This window comes from Harpia harpyja, chromosome 9 (genome assembly GCF_026419915.1).
Source record: "Harpia harpyja isolate bHarHar1 chromosome 9, bHarHar1 primary haplotype, whole genome shotgun sequence".
In the NCBI taxonomy this organism is placed as follows: Eukaryota; Metazoa; Chordata; class Aves; order Accipitriformes; family Accipitridae; genus Harpia; species Harpia harpyja.
Window position 1 is genome coordinate 8,362,612 of NC_068948.1, and position 14,869 is coordinate 8,377,480.

Genomic DNA, 14,869 nt, shown 5'->3' on the forward strand with positions numbered 1-14,869 from the left:
AATTAGGGGTTAGTTACTTAGGGCCTGAGGCTTTAGAGACAGACTGTGGTGCACTATACAATGTATGTCTTTTATTCACTATGATGTGTCTATCTGTTACCTTCCAGAAGGTGAAGTAGAGTGATGTTGGCTAAATGCATGGTTAGGATTAAGTTGATATATAGAGCGCACTATCTCAGTATGTTTAATTGCTCATAGCAAAATCCCTAAATCTAACATATTTTTGAGTCTTCTCTATTCTCAATGTTACTCAGTCTGTGCTTTATTTACATAATACAGATATTTCTCTTTCTTGCAGGTTGTCTCATAGTAAGGTCTACAAAGAATAATCCCTTTTGACAACCTTTAAAGGGTCACAGCCGTATTTAAAGCCTATGACCACTAGCGCTAATAATGGTGTATTTGCAAAGAGAGGACATACAGTGCCGTTCTTCCTAGTATAATGTGGAAGTGTTTCACCTCTTTTGTACTCGAGAAGAGGCTTCTTGCTTGAGGTGAATGGCTGAAATATGAGACTACACGTTTTCCGTAATCATTAAAACAGTAGTGTAACAGCTTCTCCCCAAGCTAAAAATAATCCTGTCGTAGGCATGCCCCTTTTCCTCTTCTCCTTGATAACTGAATTCAAAATTCCCATAAATAAGGTCTTTTTCTTTCATTTTTCATAGACTTGTCCCTAGAAAATTTAGTTTCAAGGTCTTTTATTTCTGTTTCTAAAGTAATTATCCTCTGGGTCTCTTCCTTTCTTCCTGGTATGATGCTAGACTAATTATTCTTCTCCTAATGAATGCCTGAAATGGATCCCATATGGTGGCATATGTGCCTTCAGATGGAAGTTCGTTTGAATAAAATAAGAAAATTCTTCTCTTGGGGCTTTCTTAAATTTTTCATTCTGTAACAATGATGAGTAAAATCTCTGTCTTGGGGATAGATGCAGCCAACTTGTTTTCTATTACACTTTGAGCTTTCTCTGAACTGGAGATTTCCATGTCTATCTCTCTTGCTATGGCCATCCACAGCTCTTGCTCCACATTGTCATAAAGACTGCTTGAATGAATCAAAGCATCATTACATTTTGTCTGAAAACCATTTTTATTTCCTTAAAAAATACTATGTGTAGTGTTACTTCTCTTACAGTTCTTTGTCACCTTTCTCTAGACCTACCCTACAGCATGCAATGCCCCTTTTTATTTTAGGGCTCAATCCATACACTGACTAGAAATAAGAGACTAATCACAGTTTATTTCTTTGCATGCGATGACTCAAACCCACAGTTCCCAGCAGAATGCTTTATCTACCAGATTACTGAGTATTCTGTGGTGCATGTCAGTCTTTGTATCTATATGAGAACAAGTACATTAAATGCATAAATGTAAAATGAAGGTCTTCAGGTCTCAGCATTGTAAGCACTGCACTGGCAGTGACAGCACCAGAAGGAATGGCTGCTACCTATTTTTGGAAATGCAGCGTAAATTTACACTGCACTTGGTTTCCGATCACCTGTCAGAAGTATTGGTAAAACATCCAATGAAACCTAGTGCTGCCTCTTTACCTTTCTCTAACATGATAGAGAAGTTATAACTGCAAATTATTATTTACATTGTAGTAGACTGTAGAAGTCCTGGTCATGAATATATACAACCTTGTGTTGAGAGCTGTGCAATGGAGAGTATTTTCACCAACTTTAAAATCAGGTAAAAATAGGGTCATTGATAATATTTTTTGCAAGCATATATAAGTAAAACAAGTCACATAGATACATTATGCTTACATCAAACAAATTAAAATATGTGAGACATTCCAACTCTGCCATCCAAACTGTTAACAAATTCTAAGCAATATTGTAGTGAATGAGTAAGATTGCATCTTCTAATTATGGAGGTGATGCTAATGGCCTGGATCAGTGTGAAGCAGGGTTGTGATGTGATACTGCTGCATAAAACATATGCCAAAATGGAAATATTTGTAGACAAATGAAAGTGAAATGCTGTTTTAAAAAACACTGATTCTGCATAAAGTTATTTTAGTAGTGTATCACTTGAATCATGCTAATCGCTTGTGAAAACATAATCATTTTATCTGATGTATGTATTTGTTCTTGCTTTCAGAGACACAATGGGGAAATACTGTATTGATTTTCATTAGAACATTTGATCCCAAGTTGATAAAGGACAGTAACTAACCATGTCACTATTAATATCGAGTTCTACTTGGATTTAAAAAAGACCTTTAGCAATGTGTGAATCTGCAGTCAGGGAGAATGTTAGAATAGGAAAAAATGCCTGATTTTAAGAAGTGCTATGAGGCCTTAGTTACTGTTTAAATGGAAAGAGTGTTTGCCTCTGGGTGGTCTCAGCCTGAGCGTATCAAGCCAACAGCTTTGCAAAATACATACTGTACTTTTGTAAATAAGCTTATGTTTTACTTGCTGGCAATTTCTTGTTTTGTTTTCGCTTCTATGAATAATTGTTAGCATTCCAATAACCCAGCTCAAGCTTTAAAATAACAAACCACCAAACAGTTTTTAGCTCCTCTAACAATCTTTAAGCTTGCAGATTCTTGTAAGGCATAATCCTTGATTTGGATTTGCTCTGTTTTGCTCCATTTTGTCCTATTCTGTACAGAATTTTCTTATACACTTGTGAAGATTTTTAACAGACCAAACCTGGAAGAGTCCCCAGTGACCTGTTCAATAGCTTGTGTCCTCTACCTGACCTTCAGTCACTCACTACAAATAACCAAGGGAACATAAACCATTTTAGGGGGTAATAATTTATCTTTTGCAGAACAGTTGGTTTCTTTTCTTTCACTGACTCAATGCAGTGACCATACAGCATGCTTAATTCATAGTTCAGACAAGAGTTTCTTGTTCAGCTTTCTTATTAAAGTCACAGTGTCATTTTCTGACAGGGCAGTATTTGCATATATAAGCTTGATGAAAGACCAGTAACCAACAGGGCTAGGGGAAGGGGTCATTTCTTATCCATATTTCAATACTGGTTGTTTTCCCTGCTGGAAGTTCGTTCTGAATACCCTCTTTAACAAGATATGCTGCTGAAGGTAATAAATAACTTTGGGAATCTGGGCAGCAGTAGCTTTTCTTAGAAAACCAAAGCTTTCAATGTTGGCTACTTAAAGTTAGGCCCCTAAATTCATTGTTAAGTACCCAAAACAAATTGCTATGATGATGAAAAATTCCACTTAGCCACAAATCTAATTTTGACAATGTGAGCTGTGAGTACTCAGAGCTTTGTAGAAGCAGACCACTTTGATCTATGTAATCAGATTTGGCATTTTGTCTCTACTTAGGTCTATCTAGGAGCGATGTTTCAGGAATATTGTTGAGGCAATGTCGTTCAGGCAATATCAAGTGCAGGACACTGTCATTTTCTTGACAAGGTTAGAAACTTTCTGTTCTCTTCCCAAGTCAGAGTTTTTTTCACTCTTTGAGCCCTAGAGCCAGGAATTTCAGTAGTTCCCTGTATCAAGAGGACAGGTGCAAACTCAGCAATACTCACATGCCTCATGGCACCAGGTCTGACCCAACTTTTTGGGGCCAGAATTGGGGAACCATGATGGCATTCAAAGTGCACATAGATGTCTGGTGTGATCTACAGAATTACTTGAGCAGAATGTAAACTGGGGAGCAGGATTCCACTGCCTTTCAGCAGGAGTGGATTGCCTAGTCTGCGCTATTCATTTTGAAAATGCCGTGGGGACAAGAATCAGAAGAGAATCTGATATTCATACCTTTGATACATCTGATATTGCAGGAGTAATTTTAAAAAACCAATCAAGTTCTCTTGAAAACTAGGTACCAGTTTTACCCACTGTCAGGAACCCACATTATTTACTTAAATAAATTTCTTCCCATGGAATTGGCATAACCTTGCTTCTGGATAGAAACTTTCTACCATCCAGCCTAAATTTATTTCTTAGCACTTGAGCAGGGTCTATCTGCATCATTATGTACCTAAATCCCTTTAGGAATCTTGACTTTTGTGCTTTCTATCATAAAAACCCAACAAAATACATACTGGAGTTGCTTTGCCTGCTACAGGTATGGCAGGTCACTGAGGGATAATGTAATCACCTGCATCAAATAAAACTCCAACATCATATGATAAAGAAAAAGGAAAAACTTCATGTGCTGGGTGTTATGAGCCCAGGGAGAGAATGAAATGGAGAGGGTCCTACTGTTTACCAATCCCATTTCATTTAATAGCACTCTAATGTAGTGACATAATTATACCATACTAATAAGTTATGAGCTCTTTCACAGCTCTGTAGCTACAATAAGGTCTTCTAAATTTTACTGCTTCTTTCCCGTAACTGGTCATCTGCTGTCTGTTGTCACCTGGTAAGAAGCATAAGACGACAATAAATACAAAGAAGCAAAGAAATGTGAAAAGCTCCAAGCAATACTCTCAAGCACCCTTGCAGATTTTCTTTGTCTGACAATTTATATTTAAAAATTAATCCAGAGCACCCCCACAAAAAATCTATTTTACTTGTTTAACAAAATAGAGTATTGATTTGCCAAAGCCTAAACAAAGCAGCCTACATGATTCATTGATCAAGAATTTGGGCTCAGTCCATGTGATCATTAAGTTCTTTGTCAGATGTATTCATTTATTCATAAGCTTTGTTTATGGCAGGCCCTTTTCACTGGCTCATTTCAAAATAACAAAAACCAAATGCCTTCTCTACCTCCATTTCACTGAATACAGAAGACAAAACAGAAGGTGCTATCAAATTCAAAGATTTTATGAGCCTTTTGAAGAATCCAGGAACTCTAGAGGCTTTTATATAAGTCCAGGCTTCAGTATTATTTCGGAATTGTACATCATGAGTATAAAATTCTCCAAAGAAAGCAACCCCTTGTGCTGCCATGTGGGGAACCTAACCAAATTTGAGAAAGTCAGTAGTTAAACTATTAGGAGCTCCATATACCTTTGTACTGTCATTCAGGAAATGCTGGTTGTGTGACGTAAAGCCATTGTTTTGGTGGACTGTCGTTGCAATAAAATATGTCTGTTGGAAATTTCTGATGCACAGGTAAAAGGATTATAAAACAGTATCTGGTTAAAACCGATGCCTTAATCACAAATCAAAACCTTTTAGCTTTTTCTCAGTACATTTTCTGTGGTTTAAAGTAAGCAAAGCAACGAGAAGCAAAAGAGTTCTGAATTCTGTTTTTTGAACATGGTACTGTGTTATATTCCAGACTTTACTGTGCTGTATAGCTTAATAGTAGGCAGGAGATACTAACAATGAAAAATGAGTCCTTATAATCAATATCTGAGTAATTGCTGCACACCATTAATCCTGTATCAAAAAGTAACATCACAGTCATGAAGAAGTTATTATAGGGTAAAGCAGGGTATGATCTTACATGGAGTTAAACAGCCTGTGATAACGGACAGAGTTCAGCATCTTCCCTGAAACACAGGCACGTTAGGTAACCTCTCAGTGGAAGCTGGATAAGCTCTACTGCCTTTCCCTTGAGGTGCTATGGGTTAAAGGCGTACTCAGAGACAGTTACCTCAAAAGAGCTGGCATGTTCACTCACTTACCTTGTTGTAATTCCACTGTAAGCCTATCTCCTTAGTGTGCAGCTGTCAACCTTTTAACATCAAAAATGAAAATAGTGGGAAAAGAAGATGAAACAGTTTGTGATTTTTTTGGTCTTGTTTAAAGAAAGAATAAAGTAGTCTCACTCAGTAATTTATACAACTGAAGTCTAATTTGCATGCTGGATGGGCTACAATGCAAACTACGGAATACAGTCTGACTTCGGGAGCCTAGGTATCTCTGAGGATGTGGAGTTACGACTTTCTGTGTATCTACAAATTCCTGCAAAGATGGTGGAAATGGAAAATGGAAAAGGTGGAAATCCCTCTATATGAATCAGGACATCACTGAATAAATAGCATAAAGTACTATGGCAGTAGGAAATACAGGCCTCATCCAGAACTGTGAGGAAGATGGAAGTTTTTTCCACAAATTGTGTGCAGTGGGTTTTGGATTAGACACCAAGTCTGTAGTTGGTACACAGTTGTGGTGATATGGACAGAAAATTTACTAGCTCTATTTTTATATATTTGCTTGGGAGAAATGAACTTTATCCTGACCAAACTTAGCATGGATAACTTGGTCAAAACTCCTGAATAATAATGAGTGAGTTGAGTGTACCTCCTTGCTGGGTAGCCATTTGAAACCTCAGTGACACATTCTCTCTCAGAAAATTTTGGGGGCCCCTCTTAAAAACAGTGAACTTGTAAACATCTCATGCTGTACTCAAGCATTTTTTATCAGCGATAGGCTGATTTTAGACTTAACTCTGGTGTAACTGCTGATTTAGTGCCAACAATGGAACAGAGAACAGAATCACACATTGCCCAAGGCAAAGTCCTCGCACAGTCTGTTCTATTATCAATAAAAGTCACAAATCTTTTCTGCAGTGAGAGCTCATTACAAATATTTTTATGCTCTGCAACATTCATTTGATTGAACTTTTCTTCTTAAATTTAACCTATTTACATTGGACAGAGACAGTCATGTATTATGAGCAATAAAAAATACGACATCATCAATATGTACAGTGTATTCTCTGCATGTACAAAATGTATACACACACATATATGTATTAACTGCTCAAGCAGGCTCAGAGAACAGAAAAAAATTAACACATTTGCTTAATAGTAATGCTATATATGTATATATACATTTTTCTTTTAGCAACATATTTGTACTATGCTTTCTTTCAGTTTAAGATTGAATATGTGCCTCAAGAAACAGGCTTTAAATGGATGCACACTAGCTGGCTACAATGGGTAATTTCATTTAGGCACAGAATTACAAAGTAGCCATTTTTAACTTCAACTAGATTACACATTTACTAAACCTTCCATAAATCCATCATTTGGCTGAGTCACATTGAGAATTGTTTTAAATAAATCTATGTGAAAATTAAATTTAAGTTGAAAAGCAGCAGGAAAAAGATGTATAGTAAGTACTTCATTTGTTGTAATAGGACTGTTTGGAAGGAATACAAATGCACTTCAAATTGTAAAGAGCATAATTATTTTTCTCGAGAAGCTGAATGAAATAGAGCAGCTTCTGCCTATATAATAATTTGATATGAATTATCCTCATAAAATTCAAGTTGTATTTTTAAAATTAAGTGTTTTCTTGGTGTATAGGAAATTTCCAAATGAGTTCTCCTTTCCTTTGTTTTATTAAAATGGCCAAAAAGAACATAGAAGTTGTCTTAGCTGGTTGGACCTGTGGTTCAGCTTCTGCATTATACTACTTTTGGCAGTGGACACTAACAGATGCTTCACAGAAATTGCAAAAAACCATTTATTATAGAAACCAGTGTGGGAATGATGGGGACGGGTGGGACATGAAGGGCCTGGGCAAAACCTTAAACCTGAAAGGACCTTAAAGAGGTCACTTAGTCCATCACCCTGCCCCAGTAATCCACTGAGAGGGGACTTTTCATTCTAACCCCTGACAGTGAATCTTCGTTTCAGGGTCTCTCTCCCTTTCTCTCATGTCTAACAAAACTGCAAATGTGCATATTATCCATACACTGTCTAATCCTTTTCAAATGCTATATGAGATTAGTGTATTATAGATGACTGCAAAAGATCTGGAGTGCTGTGTAGTAAATAAATTTATTGCTAATAGGTAATTGCTGGGATTCTGAGACATTTTGTATCACTTGGTTTTGGTTGGGAATATCAGCAGGAAGGAGGATATCATTCCAGACAGCCATCAAGCCATCAAGTGACATTTAGGAGCTGTTAAGAAACGACTGTTAAGAACTGTTAGATTTAATGACTCTACCTCCTTTTCCAGACAGCTTACGAAACTTGTTCTGACAAAAAATGATTAAGGACTCCCCCACAAAAACACCAAACAAAAAACCCAAACCAAAACAAAATGGCAAGATTTAAAGTAGGACTTATTTAAGAAGAGAGAGGGCCAGTCTTTGCTGCACAGTGGAGCACTGAGCAACTATGCAGGAGCTGCTTCCAGAACTTAAAGCAGTATGTTTACATCAACATGGTGCTGGGATGCCTAATGTGTGCCGCTGAGAGGCAGATGGTCTTAGCTCAGAGCTAGCTCTGTGCTACTACAGCAATAAGCCGTTTGGAGTTTGAACTAGTATCCTCCACAGCGCAACACAGTGCTGCATAAAAGTACCAGCTCAGGTTAATGTTTCTTCATCTGCCTGTTGGCTCTCCTTGTGAAGTCTGTCACAGGGGAACCAGGGTAATGAACTTAGGGTATCTGAAAAAGCTACCCCTACTTAGTCTACCTACTCCCTACCAATGCTTAAGCCAGCGTTTAAAAACCTCCCCCCCAGTTTTCTGTCTTTTTTTTTTTTCTTTTTGTCTTTAAAGATTTATGCCCACAGCCAAATGCCAAATAAAGAATACTTTTCTTCTAAAAATGGTATTTTGGCACTGACCTTCCTCCATGCATAAGACTTTTTTGTGGAATTTAACCTCCAGGGTAAGAATGATTGATATCCTGTGTATAGTAGCCCAGGGCCTGGTCTAAAAATGAAAAAATTGTAAACTCCCCTCGAAGGAGCCCTATGAGACAGGGATATGCACTGGACAAGAGAGACACAGATGTAGCTAACTGTTTAACCAAGATACTATATCATGAATGACAATGGACAGTTACACTGTACATTGATAAACTGTTAGCTTTTGTGGGTTTGAAGTGCACTGTCTTTGTTGCCATTAGAAAGTTTAAACAAGGATTTTTGTTTTACTGTGTCTGTCACCCATAATTCTGTATACTTGCATCATCCTCACTTTCCTTTATCACAATTATGTTATCTATCCTTTTTGAGACAGTTCTGATCTCTACTCTGTGTGTGGTTGATGACATACCTCTGGTTTGATACAGTGTTAATTAAATACTCTTTGGGTTCTTTTCTTAAGAGAGACAACACTAAACTCTTTAGAGACTTTGGCTTAAAAATAAAAATTGTGCCAAAGAAACTGCGTGCATTAAATGCCTACTTTATAAAGTAAGTAACTGCCTTTGGAAAAGAAACAAATGCAAATTCTAGTTACTGTGCTTGAAAGAGGTGACAAGACGAAGTGCCAGCAGCTTGGCTCCTGTTGCTGCTTTATTGTCACAAATTGTTAGTTACATTTGAAAATTATGGATCTCTCTCATTGTGAAAGTTGTGTCTGCCAGTTGGTGCCTGTACAGTAGAGTGGGTTTACCCAATTAGCAGAATTTCCCATGCAGGACCCAGAATAGCTGTGTGTGCATCCTAAATGTTACCACAGCTGAGGCTCATCCTGGGACTCTGGTGGTCTGAAAACAACTGATTTACCAGGTGAGCTCAAGGCAGAAGAAGCTGTACAAAGCATGTCTCAGTGGAAGTCAGCCTTGGCACATCTAATCTAGCTATTATTTGTCTATAGTTCTCTCTCTCTGACAGATATAGTCTGCCCCAATCACAAACACACTGTGCAGCAGACAGAACAGTATTTTTAACCCCAGTGCACTCATGAAGTGAAATAGGTCATGGAAACAATGACATTTAAGTGCTACTTGTAATCTTCATCATGGGCCATCTCAAGCTATTTGCATCTCTCTTCTGGCACTCAACCAAGTGAAACTCACCCTGTGTGGAGCTGTGTACTATTCAAGCCACATCTAAGGCTCATACTAAGATGATGGGAGTGCTATCAGGCAAATGCTTTATGGGAAAAACATCTGAGGGACTTAAGAGACTGATTTCATGTAAGTGTTCAAAGTAAAAGAGGAGGCATGAGTGGAGAAAGAGCAGTCCTGAGAAAACATGAGCTTAACTGCAGTTCTTCATCTGCCAGTGGACTGATTTGCATGTTCCCTATTTTGGGTTTCATTAAACAGTGGAAACCTAGTATGGCAAAGTATCCCATCAATAATGCAGGGCTGTGGACCTTGCCCTATCTTTTTGCCTTGTTGCTGTATATAGATTTCTGCACTTTTCTAGTGCAGGTAAGTAGACATGCTACATTTCCAATTGATTCACAACCTAGAGATTAATCTGAACTTCAGCTAAAAGCTATTATGATAGAATGCATTACAGAATAATATGTAATGAAGGACTATAACAAAACCATGAAGTATCTGCCACCTTTATAAGTAGATACACAGAATGTAATCATTAAAAAAAAAAAAAGGAAAAAAAACATTTTCCCCTAACTATAGTAATTCACATCTTTTCCCTTCCTTTAAATAGTAGGTAGGGTTTGTAGGTAAATTTTTGTTTCTCTACTAGGCAGTGGAAATGATGACTTCTTTATACAGAGAAACAAAGTTGCTATAGCCCTCCTAATCAGTGTTTTGATGATCTACAGGTCATGGCAGACACTGCTTTATTAATTGGTCTCAAGTTAACAAAACCAGCTTTGTTCACAGAGCCATTCTAATAATAAGAGAGTGCTGGGAAAATGCTAAACGTATCAATAGCTGTCACTCTTATTTTAATGGCTTGAGGAGCATCCAAATATATCTAGATGACTTTGAAAAAAATGTGATGAATTTTATTTTAGTTGACCTTCACCACTATAAGGCAGTCATGATCTAAATATTTAATAACTCAGCTTCTTTAATATTTTGTCTTTCATTAAAATTAATTTCTAATTTATCAATGTATATAGTGTGACATAAGTCCTATCCTGTAATGATCATCTGAGTGCTAAGCAGTATAAAATGTTAACATAGTCTACTTAGAAATAATGTATTTTGTATTGTGCATGTCTCTTTAAAATTCCTTTTTTTTTTCTTCTTTAAAAATATATATCTAGTTCATTCTGATACTTTGGTTCCTAAAAACTTCTAAATATAATTTTTCCTTTAAAAATAGACACAACAGAAAAACTGTTTAAATGGGGATAAATATAAAATAGGATATAAAACATTTTGATTGAACAATATGACATACAATGCAATTATTATGTAATTTATTAAGGTATTCTGGGAGGAGGGGAAAGGTTTTTCTGGTCAAAACATTTCCCTTTCGTACTTCTCTAAACTATGTTTTGATTTTTCGCTTGAATGTTTTTGTGGTTAAGATACCAAACCAAGCTATTCATTATTCATCCACATCTAGATCTGGATGCTCTGGATGCAAGCTGGGACCCCCAGTTTAAACAGATCTTAATTGTTCTATACTTTTCATTATTGATCAGTTGCATTTGTTACGTTTTGAAGAGTCACTGTTAACTTTTACATGCCCCATGTCTCATTTTATGTAGTTAAACATGGGCTCTAAATGAGCACTTCCATTTGTGGCATCTGTTGTTTCCCTCTTCAGCCACCCTGTATGTCCCTCCTGCTGGGAGAACCTGAGCTGACACAGTTGCTGCTGGCAGTGTCACTGTCTGCTTTTCATCCAGAAAAATGAGTTCTGTGTCTTAAACACCCTAAAGGAGGCTGAACTGGATGCTTTATGTCATTCTGCATTTTACTCAAGCAGCAAAGGTTACTCCTTCTCTATTCCCTTTCATACTAGCGAGCGTATTACTCAATAGCAGTATTTCAGAAAGGCTCTTATGGGAAATGGGGTGAATGAGATCAATGCAAAATTGCAAAACCGTGTGATGCAGCATTCCGGAAGCATTGATTTTACTAGGAAAACTGTATGCTGAGTTACGTGTCATTTTCAGCATCAAGGACCCTCTTTCCTGTTGTAAGATTTCTCATTTTCAAGGATGTAATATAAAAAGGGCTTCTGGATGCATTTCATTCGGGTATATAAGAAAACAAGGCATATTTAAGCATAGATCTCAGCAAAACAATGATTACCTGTATTTCTTGGAGAGAAGCAAACCTTTATTGTGGTCAGACACTACTGACAAAAACCAGAGTATCAGAGATTTTTTGGTTGTGCTCCTTCACGCACAGGGTGAATCTGAGGATCCATGGTTCCACTTGAATTTTAAAAGCATCTTTGCTTTATGTAAGAAATCAGTGAGCTGTCTGACCATGATTTGTTCAACAGTATGTGCTCTCATTGGGTATACTTCCCACCTACTTGGAGTCTGTGAAAGAATAGCAGTGATCACTGTATTAAGCACTTAGTAATAGAAGCTTAATAAATTACTTCCTATCAGGTGAGCTGCCATAATAGAACAGTTCATGTGTGTACTCTAGCCTGCTCCCCTCCCCAGGTAAAATGCAATAGTCTGTTACTCTGAGCTTTTCCCTAAGTTATATTAGCTCAGAAGCAGGGAAGGCTATTAGCGAGCACACGAGCCATTACTAACAGCTATGAGATTCAGTTGGTGCACAGTAACTTCTTAGACCAATGTAGTTCAGTTAAATGTCTGAGCCCCGTGTCTAGTTTTGGAAATCTATGTCTTATTTTGGAAACCTACTCTCCCCTCAACAAATTTAACCCCAGGCAACCCAAAACAGATTAAAGAAACTTTCACGTTTCTCAAACCTATTAAATGCTGTTGTTCTCAATTTATTCAAATTAATGTGAGGCAGCTTGGCACATTTAAAGGGCATAAAATGAGGTTGGAGGTTTGAGCTCTGATACACTTGACATACTTTGTTATGATAGGGACGTTTTGCTTCATAGAAGTTTAATTGCCCCTCCTGCAACAGTGAGGATGGACTTTCTAGGTCAAGGTCAAGATTCATAGGTACCAAATCAAAGAGCCTTTCTCTGAATTAGTTCTTGCCCTAAAGACAATAAAATACATTTCTGGACCCCACATGGGAATGCTACTTGCAAAGACCAGATTCTATTTTCTCCATTACTACTAAAGAACAGAACTGTTCCAGCACAAAATGCTCATTTTTAATTTCATGAGAAGTTTAAATTGTGGTATGAAAGAATACAAGAGTGATAATCAGTGGTAACTCTTTATATCCAGTTCTCAGAACACAGCGGAGTGCAGGAGGTCTGTTTTGAAATACTTCCCATATTTTAGGGAATCTGAATCTACATTTTTCCTCCCTCCCAGGAAAGTGTCCTAACCGTAGGATTAGATTGTAAAGGAGTGCATCTGCTCCCTAATTAGTATGTTATGCAAAATAAACTGCTTCCCTAAAAAAAACCTGAGAAAAATGCTCTCTCACAGGGTGCAACATACAGTGGTGATGAAGCACTCTCCAGAAAGACAGATAAGGATTTGAATTTGAATTTCAATTCCCTGGATAGAAGAAGCTGTGAACTGAAGTACCCTACCTCTTCAGTGAGTAGTTTAGCTACTGAGATAAATGAGGGTAGAAGAGGAAACATCTACTTTTTAGCTATCTGTCTAAAAGAAGGAATTGTCCTTATTTTTTCAAAAGAAACCCCGAACGAAGGTTAGCATTTCCCCCTACCTTAAGTCTACAGAAGGAAGTGTTATTTAAGACATACGTGGTCCTTCAGGTTTCCAAATGGGTACTTTAAATGGCCCTCCATCCATGCTTCCTCTTGGACTCCAGTTCTTTATTCCTACCATAAAAGCTAGACTGAAAAGCAAAAAGCAAAAGAAAAAAATGATAAGATTTCTTTGTTCAAAATTCTTCATGAAAAAAGTTTGCATTTGACCAGTACTAATACGGAATATGGTTAGCTGTCTGAAAAGAAGGCAGCTCAAAGTCCTTTGAACATTACGTACTAGCTACTGCCATTGAAAGTACAGACATGCTGGCTGATTCAGGAAGAAAGTTCATTTTCCATGTTAGTGTCTAAATTCTAAAATTGTATAAATTTTGATGTTGCCCTGCCCCTGCACCAAGTCCCAGTTCCAGGGTCACTACGCATATGGGATTACCCATATAAGACTACGTAATGTATTTATTCATCGTGTTTTCTCTTGCACAGCAAATTTGTATGACACTTAAGACCAAACAAGATTTTTTTCTTCTCTCAATACAATTCCTTAAAATATCAGCATTCACAATATTCATTATTTATTATATTTGTGTAAAATATTGTATCATTATTGTCACAGAACAAAAATATCAACTAAAGTAATTGTATAACCTTTGAATAAACACAAGGCTTGCTGTTTTCTCATATCACTTAATATTACTAACTGTTCATTCTCCTTAGCTAGAAGCAGAAGGTAAATGCTTCTAAAGTCCTAATACAATCTTACTGAAAAAAAGCACTTCCTCTCAGGTTGATGATACAGTGTTAATTTTCCCTAAAAAAGACATGTAAGTATATAAAAAGAGACTTGTATTTTGGCTGGATTTGCCAAAAGAGTTTTCCTGAAAAATCTAAGAGAATGTCTCCTTTCTAAGTACCCTTAGTGCTCATGAAAAGGTAGTGGGGTGTACAGAGCTGGAGCTGGAAGTCATCCATCATGTCTGGAAGGTCACTGCATTCCTACTGACCTCAGCACTTGTGACTCAGTTCCAAACTGAAATGTAAAGGATAAGAGACAAATGCATTCTCTCACTGTTGGCTGAACTAGTTACTTGCTGGAAAAACCACCCCTACCCCCAAACAAATCACACTACTTCGGGTTTTTTTTCAAAGCACCATATAAATACCACTTAGAAATATTACTAACACTAACCTTATTCCTTTGTTACAGATGGAGAATCTTAGGCATTTTACGGAAATAGCACAGCTGTGACTTGCCATCAGTTCAGCCAGCAGTCAAGCAAAGAATGGAGCTCAGTTCTTCAAAGTTTGTCCAGTCATGTATCTGCTAGATTGCTTTACCTCTGAGCAAGAAGCCTGTCTTGATTTTCTTCCTAATATTTGGCCTGAGACCAACTAGCAACTGCAACAGTTTCCAGCAGGTAACCAGTTTCCAACTGGTAATTTCCAGTAGAGCAAAAGGCATTATTTCCTGGGAACTGCAATCTGCCCATTTATCTATTT

General features: G+C 37.3%; 1 long non-coding RNA gene across 2 annotated transcripts; it reads right to left on the reverse strand.

Annotated features, from left to right (window-relative positions):
- Positions 1–4,257: 4,257 nt before the first annotated feature.
- Positions 4,258–14,639, reverse strand: LOC128146328 (uncharacterized). 2 transcript variants are annotated; one of them, XR_008236733.1, is made up of 4 exons: positions 14,559–14,639; positions 13,406–13,500; positions 5,577–5,626; positions 4,258–4,357 (listed from the first exon to the last, which is right to left on the reverse strand). It is a non-coding gene; the product is annotated as an uncharacterized LOC128146328 (long non-coding RNA). The 2 variants fall into 2 exon arrangements; XR_008236732.1 differs by having other exon boundaries at positions 13,369–13,500.
- Positions 14,640–14,869: the final 230 nt, after the last annotated feature.